General features: G+C 38.3%; 1 protein-coding gene and 1 pseudogene across 4 annotated transcripts in view; one reads left to right on the top strand and one right to left on the bottom strand.

Moving 5' to 3' along the window:
* SYNPR (synaptoporin) overlaps nucleotides 1-23,034 on the bottom strand; it is a 320,804-nt gene that overhangs the window by 87,175 nt on the left and 210,595 nt on the right. The window lies entirely within an intron of this gene.
* Nucleotides 2,907-3,005, top strand: LOC131826211 (U6 spliceosomal RNA; annotated as a pseudogene).

Genomic DNA, 23,034 nt, shown 5'->3' with positions numbered 1-23,034 from the left:
CAGAAGCTCTTCTCTGTGAGGGCATGGACACAATAAATGAAAGCAGGCAAATAGAAAGGGCTACATGAATTTTCCAGTAAAGCCCATAGATTTTTTTTCATAATGCTCTGGGATCTCATTTCCCCAATTTATTTGCTGCTACCATTCTGCCTGGATTTACTCCAGTTGTCCCCTCTCTCTGGAATACCTGGCCCCCATTTCTGCTGGCTGAAACCACCCATTTTTTCCAAGGTCCTGTCAAACTTGTCCTTCTTTGAGAAGGATTTCTTGATTGCCTCTGGAGAAACAAGTGCTGGCAATGAGTCTGAATCAAATTGTGAAAGGAATGGCACTTCTGGAACATGCTATTGAACTCTAGGAAGAAACATTATTGGTTAAGTGAAGATCTGAGGAAAGACTCCTTAGGACTTCTAGTTAGAACACCCTACTTGCTTCATGACCAAACCCATGTTGTCTCAAAGAGAAGGTTAGCATCTCATGGTACCTAAAGGGTAGAATGCCAACCATTCTGTCTAGTTTGCTCAACTCTGAACACTTTTGGGACGGTGCCTGACACATGGCAGACATGCCTTAACCCTTTGTGGAATGAAGAAAGTGTATCATGCTTCTGCTGTCCAGATTGTATAGCTTTGTGTGGGACCTGGCTAATCTGGTGAACCTGATCCTGCTACCCACCTCCAGCCAGAGCAGGCAGGGAAGGGAACTATCAGCAGTGAAGGTGCCTGCTCTTGCATTCTCTTTCTAGGTTCTCAATTGGGATTGTCCACAAGAACCAGTTAGGGAGCAACATATTGACATGGCAATATATTGACTTGGCCACACCTGCAGAGATTGTGGCTTAATTATTTTCGGCTAAGGCTCAATTATCTGGGGTTTCAAAAGCTCCAAAGTGATTCTAATGTTGCCAGGCTGAGAACTGGAGAACTGCTTTCTAGGAAAGTAAGCATTTTCACAACCATTTTTTTAGAAAGAAAAATCAAGAGTTTCAGCTGTGTGGGATTGCATGACAACTAGTATTTAGAGGTGATGTAGATACATGGTTTAGGAATATATAGGAATATAGTGGAGTTGAGATTCTCTGTGCGAGGCATAGTGTATTAAACAAGACAGTATGGAAAGTGTTATGAAACAGACGAGGATGGTGGCATAATAAGTGACTGCTGAGGAGGTGTATGTGTGTGGGTAGATGGGGGGTTGCATGAATGAGGTGGTGAGGGAGGGCAACCTCATCACAGAGGTCAGGCTTTCTCTAAGAGGGGTTAGAAATGTGAAAGACAAAACAGAACTAGCCAAGCAAAAATCTAGGAAAAGTGTTCAGATCAGAAGGAATGGCAAGTAAGGAATGGCCCTGAGGCAGTAGTATATTGGAGGAATTATGAGCCAGAGAAGAAAGGTAAGAAATGAATTCAGAGCTGTTAATTTCAGTAATTCCCTATTTGTTTCCTCAGCAACTGAGATCACTTTTTCTTTATAAAAATTAACCTTATTCTTAAAATCTCTATAATCATATGCTACTCTCCAGATAGATTCTGCAGAGCTGGGATGTCCTTCAACCTTTATGGTTTGCCATATCATAGTCCACATTCTCTATGTCCTGTTCAATTGCCACCACCTTTCGAAAGCCCTCCATGATCATTCATGATGGAAGCAATCTCTCTCCTCTCTAAGCCACCACAGCCCATTACCTTCACCTTTCTAATGGGTTGTAGCTCTTTGTCTTATGTATCTTTCTCAGCCTGCTATCTTTCTGCTACTACCTGCCCCTTGCTAGGATCTAACCTCAGTTTTGATTTATCTGGTAGTCCCTTGCTCGTTGCTCTGGGATAGCCTTCCATTGTGCAGGGCTCAAACAATGTTTATGGAAGAGTTACTTAATGTGCACTCAATTCCTTTCAACAAGAACAAGAGCAATCCAAAAAACCTAAGTGCACACATGGTAATTAAAGCAACAAACAAAACTGTATTGGCTCTCTGCCTCTGAGTGTGTTGTTGACTTGCAGACAATAGCTTCTGATCACTCACCTTTGGAAGAACATATGACAATTCAAATGAAAAATGTCAACCCAGGCAGTTTTAGGAAAGCCAACTCATTTGTTGACTAAAAATGATCCAAATAGTCAGAAATGAAGACTGCCAGAAAATGAAGTGCCATCCTTTTAACCTACTTAAACAGACACTTGCAAGTAGTGTAGAAGAGAACAGAAGGCAGAATGAAAACAAGAGAATAAATAAAAATATTGTGGATTCACTTGCCATGGTCAGTGGTGTGTGACAAGGCACTCTGTAGCCAGCCTGACTTCTACACCTGTGGATTCTTCCAAAAAGATGCCCTTCATGGGCAGGGACCTTATTATCGGATACTATTTGATTGCCAAAGTCAATCTTATTCAATCCTACTACTGCCTTGAAGAATGGTCAGCACCATTCCATTTTTATAAACGTTGAAACTGACCTGTTGTTCTGGAGACACCATGGCTTGTGCATGTGGCAATGAGCTTTGGGACTAATAGCCTGGACTCTACTTCCAGCTCCACGCACTTGCTGTGTGGGACTGAGTAACATCTAATGACGTTACTATTGTTTCTTCTTTACAATGTTGAGAGAGTAGGCCAAGTTCACAGATGTAAAACACTAAGGACACTACCATATACACAGTCGGCATTCAGTACATGTTAGCTTATTCTGTAATTTGCCCAAGGCTGATGGGTGCTAAGGCAATGATTGGAATTTAGGTGTGTAAGGGAAAATACTAAGCAGCAATGGTCTTAAGTTAATGGAGTTAGCAATGCCCTTGGAAGCAGGAGAAATCACCCTAATTTTGCTCCCGTATAACTTGAGTGTAGCTGAACGGTCAGATCATTTCCTTTGCACCCTTTCTTTCTTGTCTGTCCAAGTTAGAACCCTTTGTGCTTGGTTCAGCAGCACATATACTAAAATAAGAAGCATACAGAGAAGATTAGCGTGGCCCCTGTGCGAGGATGACATACAAGTTAGAACCCTTTGGTGGATAAGCAGGGCTGGAACACTATTAGAGCCCTCCATAAACAAGGCTGTGTAGTGCAAGGTGAAGTGTGTCCATTCCCTCCTCTGGATATTTGGAATCAAGAATTCAGAGATTTCCAGGTTTGGTGGGGGAATCATAGAATTTTTAGTATATTACTGACGAGCTCACACTTGCCATGCTTTCTGCTAAGCTTCCATTCACCCCTGCTCCCCTGCTCCATGTATCTCCTGTAGAGAAGGGGGATGGACTTAGAGAGACAGAACATGATTCTGTGAGTTTCCTCTAATTTGAGACTTCAAGTTTGAAACAATGTATGCTACGTGGTCCCATTGAATCTCCCAAGATTCTGAAAGACCCTGAGATCACTGCTGTATATGTGAAATCAGAGGAAGTAGGAGTTGTTTTTGTGATGTTTGTACCCCACTCCCATGAAAACACTCCATTCAGTACATGCATTTATTGTCCTATTTGCCACACCAGGCAGTGCTTATTTATTTCCTGATTTGTCTTCCTTTCTGTGTTATGAGTGCTCAAGGGCATAAAATGTATCCAGCATATGGGAGTGATTAGAATCTCCAGCTCAGAAGTCAGGTATACCCATCTGCAGCTCCGATAACCTCTCCTTTCTGACTTTGTTCAGATAAATCAAAGTACGGCCCAGAACCTCTATGTTTGGGGGCAGCGTTCACCTGGTTCAGGTTGGTGTCCTAGATTACAAAAGGTGACATGAATGTGCATATTTCTTTTCTTTCTTTTTTAAAAATTGATTTTATTTATTTATTTGAGAGAGAGAGTGAGAGAGAGCATGAGAGGGGCGAGGGGCAGAGGGAGAAGCAGACTCCCCATGGAGCTGGGAGCCCTTTGTGGGACTCGATCCCGGGACTCTGGGATCATTACCTGAGCCGAAGGCAGTCGCTTAACCAACTGAGCCACCCAGGCACGTGACTGTGCATATTTCTATGAGAATTCAAAGCTCTATCAGATTCTCATATTGAGGGAGACATGGTTCTATAAGAAGTAAAGAAGTTCTGCTGTTAATCAGTTAAAATTAAGTTTAGGAAGCTTCTAGATTCTTTATAGCACTCTTTATAGTAAAAAAGGGGATTATTATATCCTCAGTTTCTATATTAGGAGAATCAGTTCTTATATCCCTTTTATGCATTTCTAGTACAAATTCACTTAATGTAGGGTTAACTTAGGATTTTCTCTGTTTCTTAAAATATCTTTTCCTCCATGATCATACATTGAGATGTAATTTTATGTGCCAAGCACCTTATAAAGCACTTGGAAAGTATATTAGCTCATTTAACCAACATAGTAATTCTCCAAATAAATATTAGTGTCTCTCCATTACAAAGAAAAGGAAACTGGAACTTTGAGGTAAGACTGGTTCTAAAGCTGTCTTTTTGTGCTTATACACCTTATGCCATACTGTCCTCATGTCTGTTAGAGTTCTTTGTTTATGGAGATGAGCTCACCCAGTCCATTGTTTGGTCTATAAAACATCTGGGTCTAGAGATGTCAGAATTCTACTTTAGAAATCTGTCTAGTTACAGGTAGGTAGATCATTCTGAGACCATTTTCCCTTTGAGTCAGAATGTTAACTTCCCTGAACAAATAGGTCTTGCTCTTATAAACAGATTTATCAAGGAAGGCTAAATGACATCCCACAGACAATACTATTCAAAGGTTTCATGAATATATATTATATTGTTAGGTAAAAAGGAATATTTGAATACATTAAGGATTTTAATGAAAACATGAACCACCTGTAAAACAAGAAAAAAGTTGTTTTCTAACAACACTTGGAAAGGTAAATGTATACAAAACTGATATTAAAAAAAGAAAGAAAAAAATTGAGGGAAGATCAATAGAACTAAGTTAGATGCAGACTAATCATAGTTATTGGAACTCTGCTCTGACATATTAAACTGCAAAACTGAGTGCTAGAAGGGAGTTTAAGAAGGGAGGAAAGGTCATGGTCTTTGACATTTCCCAAATATATGTAGCCAGAAAAAAAGACTAATCTGGTGTTTGCCGTCCAAGCTGAGCAAAGACCGGGAAAGAGCATCTTCAACTTGGAATGTTCTAACCCAAACCAAGACAACGGCATGAGTTAGTTCAATTTTGGGCAGGTGCTTTTCTGTATACCTAATGCTCATAAAAATTTCATGTTTTTAAACAGCAAATCTAACTTCAGAAATTTTTGTTGAAAAAAAATAATTATTTAGAAAAGAACTGGGATCCTGGGTGGCTCAGTTGGTTGGAGCAACTGCCTTTGGCTCAGGTCATGGAATCCCAGGATCTAGTCCTGCATTGGGCTCCGTGCTCAGTGGGGAGTCTGCTTCTCTCTTTGACCTTCCCCTCTCCTGTGCTCTCTCTCTCTCTCAAATAAATACATAAATTCTTAAAAAAAAAAAAGACCTATCATGGCTATGCATAAAGGATGTTTGATTGCAGCATTGTTGATCCTAGTACAATTAATTGTTGGATTAATTGTTGATTGGAACCCAAATACTTGTTCATAGGGGATTAGCTAAATTTGTATAAAGGGGGACTCTATGATCATGTTGATGTAAAAAAATTATTTTAAATATCCACAATGCATTTAGCTTAAGATGTAAGTTAGAAAACACACTCAGGTTGATAAAAATAAATTAATATCAATATAATATACACATACACACACGTACATACAAAATTTGTAAGGTGCAAACACATATGGTATGTCTTTTCATTGGTGTGCTTTTCTGAATTATCCAAATTCTCTGCAACAAGTTTCTGTTGGCTATTAATAAAAACAAAATTCATTTAAAAAAAATCAAAGATGTTAATCATTCACAATACATATTATCACGGCTTAACCTTCCCTGTTCCTTTACCCAGGCCCAAAGCACACAGATATGCCTCCCATTTCCACTAACGGGCAACTTAGGGAAAAGAATTCCACTATCTTATAATTTTTCCATTTAAGAAAAGACTGTTTTCATTATTCATACCCAGATGACTTGGACAGGGAAAAGAAGAGAGAAGCTGACCATACTGATACCAGTCTTCCAGATAATAACTATAACTGTCCCATTTAGCACTGGGGCAATACCTAGGATCTTCAAAGCTGTCTCTGAAGTTATCTAATTAAACAAAGTAAGGAGGACAATGATGAGAGTGGAAGATTTAATCTGGGAAGCATGAGGGGGCCTCTGGATACTAAGGAGAGGAAATCAACAGAGGCGTAGTAACGAGAGGGGCCAAATGAGACATTCAGTTGCAAGCAAATATCATAATAAGCTCGTAAGAATTTTGAGGGCTAAAAGCAAAAATCACAAATTAAGAAGAGAAGGAGAAAACAGAGAATGACAAAATTAGTAGAAATGGAGGAAGGGAAAGCTGTTCAAAATTTTTACATAACCATATTGCTTCTAGAACCCAACATCATTAATCCACTTAATGATTCTTTGTAAATATTTGAATGAAGAACCATTCCGGTGACCCTGGGACTCACATAATTTCACAAGCCTTAAACATCAGGCCTGCCAATCAGAATTACCAATGACATTTATCTCTGTAACAGAGGGAGAACATTAAACGTACATCACAGACTCACATTCTTGGGGGATGCCATAGAGGCCAGCCAGCCCCTGCCCTGTGATCAAATTTAAATGCACTGAGAAAACGAGCACATCAGAGGCTATCCAAAGAGCAAGTCTCAGGCATCCTAAGAGCAAGTTATTCATCAGGAACTCAGGGAAAATGCTGAAGGGGGGGGGGGAGAAAGAAAAGAAAGAAAGAAAAGAAAAGTAAAAAGGCTTATCTGGAACCTGGTTGATCCAGTTCTTGTGAACACACTGGTTTACTTCACTTAATTACTGGTTCCAAATGGCTTGCTCCTACAATATATATTAATTATTCCAACTAGGAAGATGTATGAGCTGTTCCCTTGAAGTTCTTTCCAGGTTCGAAAGGGGGGGGTGTGGTATTCCCAATAAACCTTGATTAGTGGAGGGAAATCCAGAAGTGGGAGTGGCGGAGCCAAGGCCATTTATGCACTGGGAATTGAAAGCCAAAGTAGGTACACTTCAGTAGGTATAAGATGTAGAATTTTTTTAGAGTTGCTCCATTTTCCATGACTTTCCTCTGACTTACTTTGTCCCTTTCAGTAGGTTTAAAGGTGTGCAGTGATACCCTGCCCATCCTGTAGACAGGCGTCTCAACATCTTTCTTTTTTTTTTTCCCCTCATCAAAACATACAGACCTGCAGTTAAAATACGGCTGCCAATTACCAAGTGTAAGCTTCCGGGCCCTGAATTCACACAGGTCAGAAGGCAGAGAAGAAAAAGTGCAAGGCAGTAAACATACCTATGTGCTTTGATCATATCTGCAGGCACATAGCCTTATTGCCTATTTTTTTTTTTTTTTTTTTTTTTGGCAAGGGGTGCTTTACTAATCAAAAAGCAACAGATTCCTAGCTCTCTGCTTGGAATACTGCTCACCGCATTTCTGATATCTGACCTGGAGCAGGAGAGGTGGGCTGGCTAGCTTGCATCACTGTAGTGGATACCAAGCACATGAGGAGCATTTTCAGTCATGTTTATGAATTAACTATAAAGGGATTCATTTTTGCAAGATGCCCTATGGGGCACTCAAACGTTCCTCACTCGTCATAATCCTGGTCTATTTGATCTGTCCCTTTTTTCTCGCTCTCTCCCTGCCCTCCTCCTTTCCTTCCTCCCCTCCTCCTCTCCTTGCTTCATTTACTCATTCCTCCTATGCACAACCACTGAAGGTTTTTGATGCTGTGGATCACTGGGGAGAAATATTCTGCCTTAGCCTTCACTTTGCTTTGCCTCTTGTATTATTACACTGGATCTGCCTCCCTTCCAGACATCCATTGAGAGCAGACTCTGAAGTATAAACAATTTTTTTCATTTGTTTAGACAAAATGGCACTAGAAAATGAAAATCACAAAGCACATTCACAAGAAACAGAAATTAAGACGACTCCTGTATGCTCTACAGCCCTATATGATCAGACTTGCCTTGTCTCTGTCTTCCCAGGTGATTGGGAGTTGGTCACAGGCCAAATGAAGGTGTACAGGAGAATCAGTTGCCTTCAACATCTATGCATTAGTTTCCTAGGGCTGCCACAACAATTTGCCATAAACGGGGTGGCTTAGAGCAACTGAAATTTACTCTGTCACAATTCTGGAGGCCAAAAATCAGAAATCAGCAGTTTCCAGCATACCTAAAGTATCAGTAGGACTGGTTCCTTCTAGAGGTTCTAAGGGAGAATCTAATCCATCTCCCTCCCCTAGCTTCTGGTGGCTGCCAGAAAGTCTTAGCATTCCTTGATTAGTAGAGGCATCATTCGAATCTCTGCCTGTATCTTCACATGGTCTTTCTCTGTGTCTCTGTTCTTTCCTTTATTTTATAAGGATACTCGTCATTGGATTGAGGGCCCTCCCTAAATCCAGAATGATCTCATCTCAAGGCATTTAATTACATCAGCAAAGATTATATTTCCAAATAAGGGCACATTCACAAGTACTGGGGGTTAGGACTTAGACATATTTGTGGTGGGCACTATTTGACCTGTATTTGTCCTTGTTCTCTTCTCCATCATATTACCAAAGTTGAGCAAAAGCAAAAAACCCCATAAAGGTCCTATAACATGCATAGAGAATATGAAAGGACGCAGTGTTCTCACAGAGTGTCCTTACAAAGTCTTCTTTGTAAGCAAAGATTGGAAACATCTAAGTGTCCATCAATAGGAGGCTTGGTTAAATAAATTTGGTTCATCTCCCCAATGGAATAACATGCAGTTACTAAAAAGAACAAAGCAGGGCCTACATGAATTGAGATGGAAATATCTCCTAAATATGTTGCAAAGATAATTAAGCAGATTATAGAACAAAATGCATGTCATTCATTCATTTAAAAAAAAGCAAATTATAAACAACAAACCCATATAATTCTCCTTTTGGGGAATTTCTCTGTTCCTATATCAGTTATGTGATTCTGAGAAGGGGGACTGCCAATCAGTCTCTTAATCCCCTTTCTGTGCCATAAAGAGTATCCTGATCTGGACAATCACAGCATCCTATTGTGCTAACCAGTGATGGGATGGAGATTGGGGTGAAAACCAAGCTGGCTAATTAGAAGTCTTCCAAAGATTTTTAAAAATTCGAATTTTGAGGAGGAAAAAGTCTCTTGCCTGTTTTCTATGGCTTCTGGAACAACGAACTACTACAAGCTTTGAGGCCTAATAGAACACAAAGTTATTATCTCATCATCCTGTAGGTGAGAAATATGATTCACGTCTCAAGATAGCAGTGAGGTTGTGTTCCCTTCTGGAGCCTCTACAGGAGAATCCATATCCTTTCCCAGCTAGCTCGATCTACAGGCCCTCACTTCCTTGGCTCCTGGTCTCATTCCTCCATCTTCAAAACCAGCAACAGAAGTTCAAATCTTTCTCATATTACATCTTTCCAACCTTGCTACCACTATCATATCTCCTTCTCTGACTCTAATTCTTCTACCTACATCTTTTACCTTTAAGAACCCTTGCGATTCCTTTGGGCCCACCTGGAGAATCCAGGATAACATCCATAGTTTTAGGTTAGTTGAATTTTAATTCCATCTGCAATCTTAACTCTCCTTTGCTATGTCAGGGAACATATTTTAGGTTCAGGCGATGACAATGACATTGGGAGGTGGGGGTGGGTATCGTTCTGTCACCAATCTGGCGGTAAATCCAGGCCTGCCAATAGCTATCCTCTCTAACACAGGGAGAAACACCACTGAGGAGGGAAAAATGAGGCATTGCCAAGAGATAGAGAAATGACAGCAGTTGAGACCACCCTGTTGGAGTTCCTTGATCTGGCCATTCCTAAAGCCAACACACCTCACTTCAGTATGTGTAAGTGAAGAGATTCCTCCCACCTGTTTAAAACATTTTTGAATTGCGTTATGTTATGGCACATATTACTTGTGTAATTGTAAAAGTGAAGAAAAAATAAGAGACTGTTACATTAAAAGTTAAGTTCATTCAGGGCTTCAAGGTCCAGCTTAAGAAGCAGAAACCTCACATATTTCTTTTTCGTTTGGTGCTTTTAAATAGTACATGAGTCCATTGAAGAGCCCATAATTACAAGTTGCTTCTTAGGCCCTGATAATATACTTTATCCTTTAAGAAAGCTATTTAGATGGGACCGCAGATGATAAAAAGCCTATGCTCAGAGAGACAAAGAAGTTGCTGGCTCACATCCGCAGACCTGACGTGTCCCTGTCTGGGTCTGCATGGCAGGCCGTGAAAGCACAAGTTTGTCCTAGTTCCATTTCTTGCGTCTTCAGACTATAAATAGGTGCATTATGGGAATCCAAGTTAAAAGAAAAGGAGGAGAAACAAGTGCCTGCATTTCCCTTAACAAAACAAAGAGACAAAAGCAGCCTGGACTCCAACTGCATTAAAATAGGGGAACAGAACAGTTTGTTAAAATGTCACAATTAAGAACGCTGAAGAATTCTCCTACTGGACTTGGCAGTAGGATCCAGATATGCTGGATCTGAATTCCCTTATTTTCTCTGTGATGAGGCCTCATGGCTAGAAAACCCATCAACACGCACGGGGCATTTCCATGTCACTTCCCTAAAAGAGACCATCTGAGTGCCCTTGTCAGGGAGCAAGAGGCATCAGGATTCAAATGTGGGCCTTTCTGGTGCATGGGTCCATGATTCTCAAAGAACGTTTCAGAACCACTCAGGGACCTTGTTAACTACCCAGATTCTCAGGTTTTTCATATTTCTGACTGCCACTCTATTCTAATATCCCAGGTCATAAGAAACTAAGACTGGGAGGCATTTCAGTGAGTAACCATTATTGCCCACAGGTTTAAAAAACAAACAAGGAACCTCACACTCTATTACAAAGAAAGTCAGCAAAACTCAACCCTTCTATAAAGAAGTAATTAATTTTTAAAATGTTAAATTCACCAGGCTGTAGGCAATTATTCAAATTTCAAGGAAAGAATCAAATTTTATTGATCGAACCTTTCTAGACTCACATCAAGAAATTGCAAGTGGGAGGTATAGTTTCAAAATCCTCTGTTTTCTGCTGAAAAATCCTTATCCTCACAACATAGCTCATTCACATTTCTGCTTTGTTTGGCTGCAGGGTTGGCCATTCAGAATGCTATCACCTCCTTTAAACCAGATGTTGAAAAACAACAGTCAAGGTCTCCTCTGTGGCTGAGTTGGACTGGACTCATTTTTAAGTAATGAACAAGTAAACGCAGGGCATCATTTTACTTGCTCATTGTTCCCTCTATTCGAGAGTCTGCTGAAACTAAAGAACAGAAAGAATCAGAATGCAACCAAAGGGGAGCTGGGTTCAGATGTAGACCCTGCCTCAGTTCACTTTCCTACCTGCAACACCCAGCTCTGTCCCTCCAACCTCACAGCACTTACCTACTAATTACTATATAATTGACTTACTTACTAAAGCTACAGTTTAGGTCAGTCACTTCCTCTTCAGCATGGGAACTCCCGAAAGCTGAGAGTTTTTGTCAGTTTTGTGCATAGAACAATGCCTGGAACATATGAAAGCTCCTAAGTGAGGGAAGGGAGGAAGAGGACTTTATACTGGGCAAGAAGAAAACCCTTATAGAAAGAAGCAGAAATAAAAGATGCATAGGGAATGTGGAAGCCACCAGCTATATGTGGCTATTGAGAATGCGTAAAGGGGCTAGTCTGAACTGATACTGGATTTTGAAGGCTTAGGACCAAAGAGAATGTAAAAGATCTCATTAACAATTTTCTATGTTGAGTGCATGCTGAAGTGATAATGTTTTGGGTATTATTAAAATCAATTTCTCCCATTTCTTTTTACTTCCTTTAATTTGGCTACTAGCCATTTTAAAATGACATTTGTGACTCATATTCATGGCTCACACTGTATTTTTTTTTTTTTAAAGTAGGCTCCATGCCCAATTTGGGGCTTGAACTCATGACCAAGAGTTCAAGAGTCATATCCTCTGCAAACTGAGCCAACCAGGCACCCACACTGTATTTTTAAAGGTTCGTGATGGAATTTCTCAGTCTCATCATTTTTTTTCTTTGTTTTTTTTTTTTTTTCCTGCTATCTTTATTTTTAACTTTCTATTTTGAACTAATTTCAGAATGACAGAAAATTAGCAGAGAATTATACAGTTAATATATAAGCTTCCCCCAGACTCCTAGAGTTAATATCTCATAATACTTTTAACTGAAACTACAGACCTTATTCAAATTTCAACAATTTTCCTTTTAATGTCCTTTTTCTTTTTCGGAATCTGATTTAGGATTCCACGCTGCATTTACATAACCCTGTGTAAGTTTAAGGTACACAACATGACGACTTGATCTGTGTATATATTGCAAAATAATTATCACCGTAAGTTTAGTTAACACCTCCAATACCTCACTAATGACCTTTTGTGTGTGTGTGGTGAGAATATTAAAGATATTGGCAACTTTGAAGTAGGTGATACAGTACAGTTGACTATAGTTACCATGCTGTCCATTGGAACCCTAGAATTTATCCATCCTATAACTGGAAGATTGTATCCTTTACCAATATCTCCCCATCTACCCCATTTCCAGTCACCATTCTACTCTGTTTCTATGAATTTGGCTTTTTCAGATTCTACACTGTCTTCCTCTGACTTATTTCACTTAGCAGAATGTCCTCAAGGTCCATCCAGATGTTGCGAATAACAGATTTCATTTTTTAATGGGCAAATAATGCTCCATTGTATATAAATATACATATATTTCCCTATAATATATAAATGTTAATATATAAGTATACATGCACACACATATATAAATGTGACCCCCACATAATACATTTTCTTTGTCTGTTTACCTGTTGATATTTCCATGTCTCACCTCTTATGAATGGTGCTGCAGTGAACAGGGAAGTGCAGATATCTTTCTGAAATTGTGTGAATCCTTTCTTTGAAAAGCATTTAATAGGGCATTTTCTCAAAAGCTGTTTGAGGGATCACTGGCCAAACTCATCTATTGAGTGGGGGAAAAGCAGTGTTCCTCGAAAGACAATCAGGACTCGCTGCATGCAAGTGACAAATGTTTCCTTTTGTGGCACCCTGCTGAGATGTAGGAATTGCAAACTTAGGAGGAAGCATATTTCCTCCATCAGCCACCTCTGTTCTTTCCCACTGTCTACTCAGCATACTGGGGCTCACGTCCCATCGACAATTCCTCTCACAGATTTGCTCTACGAGGCTGAAGTCAGGAAAAGGAAAAAGGAGGGAGGAAAAAAGCAGGGTCCAACTTTGGAATCAAGAATGATTTGCATTCAAGAATGATCTCCGCACTGTGATAATATCCAGAAGAATGACAAGTGAGCCCAGAACAACAGATGGAGATACATTTATTGATGGGTAGAGGTTTCAGCTCAGGCATAAAATCTTTGGGGACATGTAAATATAAAAATCGGTAAAAAGGTTTACAAAGAAGGCCCTTCATGAGACATTAACATCTTCGATTGAACTATCTCGCTGTTGGAATACTGTTGGCTGGAAATGAGAGCCAGTTGGAATGGAGTAATTTGCTTAAAGACACTAACTATTGATAACCGGTAAATCTTTCAAAGGGTGAGGAGAGATTAAAATGTTTATCATGTATCTAAACTACTTTACAATGGAAGCATGCTGTTGTAGAAATGGCCTTCACTATATGGATTAACTCTTTTAATACACAGAAAGTGTTTAATGTAGACATTTTTCAAGATACAAATAGCAGACACTCAAAGAACCTCTGCATTCAAATGATTGGTCCTGCTCTTTATCCAACCCTCAACCTTGCTCTAAGAAGCTATCAGTCATTCCTTTCCCAGTGGGGCCCCCGTCATGGCCAGAATAGGATCCTGTCTGATACAAGTTTCTCCCATAACTCATTTTCTCTTCCTTCCAGGTTGTGTGGAAGTGTGGAAAGTAGGAAAAAGAGTTAGTGTTTTGGAGCTGGGTATAGTCGTATTGGGATCCTCATTTCAAAATTTACTAGTTCTGTGTCCTGAACCACATGGAATTGCCAACATTCATGTGGGTTTGATTGGTGAAAACGACAATTTCACATGGTTTAGTCTAACACCTGAACTTCTGAGCTTTGGTTTCCTTGCTTAAAAGCAAGACTAATGCTGCCTTTAATTGTGAAAATTACAGGTGTGTAAAGGCACCGTCCTTGGACAGAGTGGGAGCTCAGTAAATGGCAATTGCTATCATGATTCACTTAGAGTATGTCTCACATACTCTTTCTTCCTCCTTCTTTCCCAGTTCAGTTATTGTCCTTTACTCAAATGCAGTCACTTTAATAACTTCCTTTTTTTCTCTTTGACCTCTTTCTTAACCGTCTCAGAAATCTCTCTACACTGTTCTGCTCTCTTTCCATCCCTTCCCCCACACCCTCTGTCCACATGAACCACAAAGGAACCTCATCACAACTACTGAGTGTAAGAGTAATGGGGGGGGGGGAGGGGAGACATACCGCTGTCAATGATAAGACAGTGAAACATTAAGAAATACTATTAGATTCCATAAAGAACCTTTGCCATTAACCTCTAAGGCCCTTCAAAGTTCCTAAAGCAGCTTTCACAATGTCCATAGAAGTCCCTCCTATCATCTCTTCGATTGCTAATTAGAAATGGCTTTTCTTTTAGTATGGATTTCCAGACATATCTTAAAGATTATATTCAGTTTTGTAGCAACCTTTTAATTAATTATATGGCATCTGTGTTGTTCGCTGTAAATGCATGCCATTTTAGACTACTGGAGCTTATTAGGCTACTCTTGGAACCTCACACTCTACACTGCAAGTGGAAAATGATGACTTATAAATGAACTTTGGAAATGCAATTTATTTGTAAATTTGGAGTAAACCAGATTGTTAAAATCCTGTGAGAACAAAGAAAGATGGTACAGGTGATGTCTAATTTGCTTTATTTTGTGAATTACAAATCCTAAACTAAAGCAAGTTGGTGCTTAGTATCTCTTTACAAAAAGTTATTTTGGGTGATTAGAAAGTTTCTGAAATGTTGTTTGCAAGATCTCTATAAAGTAACTGTAGTTTCTCTCTACTCTTAGTTGACAAGGGCTCTTCATTATAAAACCTCCTCAAAAGCACATGGCCTGAATGTGGGCATTCATAGGAGATTTTTAAATTTACCAGCACATTATTTTTTAAAAATTTTCATTTTAAAAGTGAACTCAATTAACTCATTAAAATGTCATCCTATTATACATATTGTCTACTTGTTGGAGATTTGGGAATGTGCATTTTATGTGCAATTATTTTTAATAAAAATCTACTGGATTCACAAATTAATAGGTAATATTGCCTTGCACTGGGTAAACTAAAATCTACATTATTGCTGGGTGTGACTGAAAACAATATTTTATTCATATAAATTAATACAAGTATCATTGGTAGTGTTTTCAGACTTATCATCTAATTTCATCCACTGGCTCCTCTTTAAGATTACTTATATAATTATAACATTATTCACGTGAGTGTTGTTATTTTGTTAGTTTTGGGGGAAACCCTTATTTCCTATACTGTTTAATTCAGTGGAAACAACTATCTTAAGTTTTGTTTATGTTACAAAATAACACATTTAAACTATAACAAGGTATAAACAAGTAACAACACCATAACTAGGGGTGCTTGGGGGGCTCAGTTGGGAGGGCATGCAACTCTTGGTCTCCGAGTTGTAAGTTTCAATCCCACAATGGGTGTAAAGATTACTTAAAATACAAATCTTAAAAGATAAATCCCAAAATTGGAACTAGAGGACTTAAACTCTACCCCTTTAAAATTATGGCTTGCTACAAAATAATTGTAGAAAGTGGCTTCAACAGACAAGTAGTACAAAAACAACTGACATTAAATTTTCAAAAAAGACTTTGCTACTATTTAAGGTGCAAAAAGGCCATTTTTAAAAAATTTAAATTCAATTAACATATAATGTATTATATGGTTTCAGAGGTAGAGGTCAATGATTCATCAGTTCTATGTAATATCCACTGCTCATTACATCACGTGCCCTCCTTAATGCCCATCACGCAGTTACCTCTCTCCCCCCACCTCCCCCACCAGCAACCCTCAGTTTGTTTCCTATGACTAAGAGTCTCTTATGGTGGGTGCCTGGGTGGCTCAGTGGGTTAAGCTGCTGCCTTCAGCTCAGGTCATGATCTCAGGGTCCTGGGATCGAGTCCCGGATCGGGCTCTCTGCTCAGCAGGGAGCCTGCTTCCTCCTCTCTCTCTCTGCCTGCCTCTCTGCCTACTTGTGATCTCCCTCTGTCAAATAAATAAATAAAATCTTTAAAAAAAAAAAAAAAGAGTCTCTTATGGATTGCCTCCCTCCAAAAAAGCTATTCTTATATTGTACAATTATAAGATGAGCCACAGTATTTTGTCAACATTTGAATTATAAAATGGCTTGGATCTACACTGTTCAATACAAATATAATGGAAACTGCAATGGGAGATGAATGTGTGACTTTAAATTTTCTAGTAGCTACATTTAAAACATAAAAAGAAACAGGTAAAATTAATTTAAATAATTTATTTAAACCAATATATTTAAAATACTACCGTGTCAATGTCTAATCAATATAAAACATTATAAATGAAATTTTTAACATTTTTTTCATTTTTTTCCACTTATAGCAGAACTCCATTCAGATTAGCCACATGTCACATGTTCAGTAGTCACATGTAACAAGTGTATAATAGCCCAAGTCTTGATCTTTGTCAATAAAGAGCTTAAGGTATATAAATCAAGCCTAATTTCTCCTGTTCATCTAGTAGTATCTTCTGAATGCCTATTATTTTCTAATATTACACTAAATTCTTCAAGTATTTTGAACAATAGACCCTAGGTAACAACATAGAAAATCAACTCTGATTCAACATAGAATTTTCTACAACTAAGTGTCCTTAAAGTCATTATACCCCCACTTTATCTAAAGTAAGAGTTACTATGATAAACATTGAGGTAACAAAGGTTAATGATGATAGCAAAGGCTTACATCTATTAAGGACTTACCATGAGTTAGACATTGTTCACATGTGAGAACTTTCACTTAATTCTTAGGTTAACCCTAGAAGGTGGGTGCTATGATACTCAGAACTGTAAACTCCTAATGTGGGTTTCACCAATGTGAATAGTGCTTCTCATCCCCCATGCAATGCAGTAATAGTGGACTATACTTATTCAGAACTTGCTATGGGTCAGGCACTAATATTAAGCAAATAAGCATCATTATTTCACTAAATTTCCCTAAAACCTTATATGATGGGGATTATTAATTCAATTTTTCCAAGTTAGGAAATAGATTCAGAAAGTATAATTATCTTATACAAAGACTGTAGCCAATAAGTGGAACTAAGTCTTTGCTCATGCCATGCTATTTACTATAATGTATAGTCTATTTATGCATAGCTCATTTTGGACAAAAGGTGTTTTTCTGGGGGCTCCCTTATACACTTGGAAAGACAAGGCTTACTTGCTAGAAATAATTATAAATTATTTTGAGCACAATACAAATTGTGTGGTTCTAATAATAAGTGCAGATAAGTTTAGTAGGAAGAGATGGATCATTCTGGAACAAAGATTAAGGGAGAAAATGTTCTTTTTGGTTTTAAATGCCAGCATTGCCCAAGTAGCACTTACATCAGGAACCCACATATACAATCATTACAATAACTGCATTTATTATAAGGCCTGCTGTTTGTTGAGTGCTTTATCTTTGGCAAAGCTTTGGACATATTCTGGCTTTTGCGATCCATATTATTACCTTAAGAGGGCAGGGGAAATATATGTTCATTCTATTGTTGAGGGGTAAAAGAGACTGACGTGTCTAGGACTGCATAGTAGCTCTTGGGTGAAAGAGCCAAGTTCAAGTCAGGTTTTGTTCATCTGAGTCTAGCATGCTTTTCTCTATGTCAGCGTTTTCAAGAATCTAGTACAAGCAGCCCTAGTGGTTGTTAGCCATAAGCAGGCCTGCTCTTTATTTTGGTAACATTTATCTTTATGGATATTAGAAAAATATATAGAGTATAGCAAACCATTCTTTCAAGGGCTTTATTGCTTAGCATGTATTAAGTTACAAAAGTGAGTTTAACCAAATAAAAATGATAAGTAAATAATAGCCTAGGTAGTATGTGCATATGGTACAAACCTAATCAAAATTTGGGAAAGGCCACCTTATATAATGCCATATACTTCCTAATAAAAATTATTACTTGTAGTTTATATTACTTGGTGCAGGTTCTAAGGGACAAGTTGTACATTTAATTTTTTCTTTGCTTCCAAAAGAACATGTACCACCAATGGTAAGTAAAGCATCTTATACCCTCAGCATTATTCCATTTGAACTTGACATACCGATTATTTGTATTATTATCTTTTCTTCTTCACTATGCTGTCAACTCCTTGGGGACAATGACTTTATTCATCTTGGTGGCCCTCAGTGTGCTGAGACATTTATTTCAATCAGGTTAGTATTTTAGAAAGAATCAGAGACCTACTTAAGTTCCATCAAGAGAAAGAGCCTGTTTTTGGGAGGACATATGTGGACAGATCTAGAAGTAAAAATGATAGAGGCAACTCTGGCTCTCCTCCCATTCCCCTCTCAGGACACGATTCCATGAAGTTCTCTATTTCTCCCTGATACTCTCTATCCTCCAACTGGTTTCCTTTCTGACTCAGAATTTGTTTCCTTATAATTTTGGCTCTTCAAAGCCTCTCTGGGTTGACTGCACCTATCCTGTGATCTTCTGCAACTCCCTCCCTTTCTCCAGCTTCTTCGTGCAAATTTTCCAAACAGGGAGTTTGATTGGTCTACCATTGATCTTGACAACAGTCATTCAGTCATTTGTTTAAAAACAAACAAATAATTATCGCATCTAGTAGGTGTCTCAGCTTTACATGTCCAATATAGAACAGTTAATTCATGTCCCACCAACGCCTTAACACTATCATCTCAGTTCTTGGGACCCCAAACTTGATTCCCTCTCTTTGCTTTACCATCTCCCCATATATTCTTGCCATCAACCGATTCTATGACCATACTTTTAAATATATCCTAAATCTTTTCCGTTTTCTCCTTCATAGCTGACAAAACTCTAATTTAAGCCACCATTATCTCCTGCTTACATTAGCCAATAGTCATTTAACTGTTCTTGTCCCACTGAAAAATATATTTTTCACATAGCAGCTACAATAATTCCTGAAATATACAGGGATGGCCAAAATAAAGATAAAAATCTTTTAAAAATATATCTAAAATTATTAAAAAATAAAAAATAAAAATCCTAGAAAAGAGCACAATCAGTAATTTCTCTGACATTGGCTATAGCAGTTTTTCTAGGTATGTCTCCTGAGGCAAGGGACATAAAAGCAAAAATAAACTATTGGGACTACATTAGAATAAAAGCTTCTGTACAGTGAAGGAAACAATCAACAAAACTAAAAGGTGACCTACAGAATGGGAGAAGATATTTGCAAATGACATACCCACTAAAGGGTTAGTATCTAAAATATATAAAGAACTTATATAAATAAACACCCCAAGAACAAATAATCCAATTAAAAAAGGGCAGAAGACATGAATGGAAAATTCTCCAAATGAGACAACCAGATGGCTGACAGACACATGAAAAGATGTTCCACATCACTCATCATCACAGAAATGCAAAATGAAAGCACAATGAGATATCACTTCATACCTGTCAAAATGGCCAAAATAAAAAACACAAGAACAACAAGTGTTAGCAAGGGTGTGGAGAAAAAAGAACTCTTGTACACTGTTGGTGGAAATGCAAACTGGTGCAGCCACTGTGGAAGAGTATGGAGGTTCCTCAAAAAAATAAAAATGGAACTGCCATACGACCCAGTAATTCCACTACTGGGTATTTACCCCAAAAATATGAACACTAATTCAAAAAGATATATGGACCCCTATGATCACTGCAGCAATATTTACAATAGCCAAATTAAGGAAGCAGCCCGAATATCCATAGATAGATGAATGGAAAAGAAGATGTGGTAAAAATATAAAACGGAATATTAGTCAGCCATAAAGAGAATGAAACCTTGTCTTTTGCAACATGGGTGGATCTAGAAGGTATAAAGCTAACTGAAATAAGTCAGTCAGAGAAAGAAAAATGCCATATGATTTCCCTCATATGTATAATAAGAAACAAAACAAATGAACAAAGGAAGAAAGAGACAAACCAAGAAAGAGACTCGTAACTCTAGAGAACAAACTGGTGGTTCTCACAGGGAGGTGGAGGGGATGGATGAAATAGGTGAAGGGGATTAAGAGTACATCTACTGAGCACTAATGTAGAGTATTATTGAATCACTATATTGTATACCTGAAACTTAATAGAACACTGTACGTTAACTACACTGCAATGAAAAAATTTTTTAAAAATCCTAAAATATGTAAATCAAATCATATCACTCCCTTACCTTTAAGCAAAGGATTTCTGTTGCATCTAGCATAAAGTGCCTTACATGGCTCATGAGGTTCTACCTGATGTTGCTCTTGCCTTCCTTAATGCATTTCACTCTCCCCCCGCACCCCCCGTGTTCTTACTGTATTCTTCTGCTTAATCCTTTGCTGTACTAAGTCCCCTCTTCCCTTTGACTTGCCTTCCTTCCCCCTCTTCTTCTTTTCTTCTCCTTCTCCTTATTCCTTCTTCTCCTCCCCCATCCCTCCCCTCCTCCCCCCTCTCCTCCCCCTGCCTCCTTCCTCCTCCTCCTCCTCCTCCTCCTTTTTTTTGTACTTGTTATTATGCCTGTAGAGACTGTAGAGATCTGTTCTCCAGATCTTCACATGGCCCATTCTTTTCAGGTCATTCAGGTCTTAGCTCAAATAGCCCCTCCCAAGAGGAACTTCCTTGCCTTACCCCTTCCCAGTTATTCTCCACCACAACACTGTTCAATTTTTGTCATTACACCTGTTGTTATCTGACATGATCTTGGTCTTTGGTTTGTTTGCTTGTTTTCTTTCTCTGCTCCTTCTTTTTATTGCAATGTCAAGCTTCAACAGAAGAAAGACCCAATCTATCCTGTTCTCCACTGGATCTCCAGCACCAAAAACTAGACCTCTTTGCATGGAGTAGACATTCAAAAAATGGGCTAAATGAGTGAATGAGCCTCTCTTTGTCCCAGCAACCATTTATGGATTGTTCACCAATGAATAATTTGGTGCCTACTCACATCCAGTTAGCTAAAATGGGTAGGGCCTCTAGGACCCAAACATGGCTGCACATGGCTTGGCTCTGTAGCAGATGGTAAACACCTTATACTCATCTGGTTACATACCTGGCACTCATTTACTGATCAAATGAGTAAATGGACAAGTTCAAAAGTTCAGCAAGTCTCTGAAAACTCCTCATGTTGCACAGTAAGACTGAAAGAAGAGCTGAGTGTGCTTTGCTTTTTTTTTCATACCGTCTATGTCTCTCTTCCAGAAAGCATTATAAAAAGTGCTTGAGACACAATGTTTATTTGGCTAGCGGCATTTGGTTGAAAATTGAAGTGATTTTTAAAACTACAGAAACATAGTCATCTGGGCACTAGTGATGAGCTTGAGCTAGAAAGTAATTCACATTATATTTTCATTTAGTCTTGCACAACATAAGGCATTTACATTCATTTTCTTCTATGGCACTGTGTACTCCAATATGGGATATTTATGCTTTTTTTAAAAATCTGCATAAAGGAAACAACAAACTTTATCATTCTTTAGAGAACACTCACTTTGCAGAGGGACCAAATTCCACCTCTAAAGACCATGGTAATCAGAGCAGTAATTTCAGGTTCGGAAATGCTAAAGTTCATGTCAGTCTAATATGATGGCTTAAACTGACAAAAATATGTATATATTTAATGGTTAATTATCCATAGCATTTATTCTCTCCTAACAACTGCTTGTGGTGACTTGCATAAAGACAGGAGAAACCAGTCCCTTCTCATTCTGGCAAGGAATAAACTCAACCTAGAGGTAAATAAGAATAAATTCTTGAAAATTAACCCTGAAGACAAACTCATATTTTCATATCTGTGAGAGAAGAGGGTTTACCAAACAAGTACTCTTTGCAACGACTATTGGGCAGACTGTTTTTAATGCCAACGTTTTCTGAGGGTTTGTTAAGATGAGCACCATGATGTGAATTAATTTGATACATGAATTCTTAAAAAGTTCTATCATGCTGTGTAAATATTAATTTGTTAATTTAGGCAATTTGTCATAGGCGTCCTTATCATTAGTAAAGATTAATAGGGCCTTAATTCTAATTATTTGCACTATGACTCTGTGTGATGATAATAGCATGTAAGGATTTTAGGGAATCAGTGCAAATTTCTGTATAGTAGAGAACTTCCTGTGGGTCTTGAATGAGACGTTAAACTCTGTCTCAGTTTCATCAATGTTGGGTATTTTTTTTTTTTTAAAAGACTATGCTCCATGAAAAGAGAATCTCTCTTCCTTTATAAATTTCCTTTATTGTCAGGCCCAATGTCTGGCACCATACTGAACTTTTGTTATATCAATTAATAAATCTCATAGGAGTTCACTGAAGAATGTTGACTTAATAAAGCAGCTGGAATGGGGGAAGTACAAGATATCTTTGCCAGGGATCAGGGGTAAAGAAAGAAGGACGTGGTGTTCTCCAAAAATTTCTGCCAGGAATATACATGTCTAATTATTATATGATAAGATGTTTATGTTCTACAATGATTAAATAAGTGCATTTACTGTATTCTATATTGGGAAGAATGTGAAGAACCAAGAACCTTCATAACCTCTTGGTGGGCATATAAATTTTTTACTGAAGAATCATTTGGCAAAAATCTATAAAAAATTAAGGTTTATATACCTTTGCCCTAGGAGCTTACCTTACACATGAAGCCATAAAACTATGTTAATTATAACATTATTTATAATTGTGAAAAACTTAAAC

Source organism: Mustela lutreola, chromosome 2 (assembly GCF_030435805.1).
Source record: "Mustela lutreola isolate mMusLut2 chromosome 2, mMusLut2.pri, whole genome shotgun sequence".
Classification (NCBI taxonomy): Eukaryota; Metazoa; Chordata; class Mammalia; order Carnivora; family Mustelidae; genus Mustela; species Mustela lutreola.
This window is presented reverse-complemented; position numbering and strand designations above follow the sequence as displayed.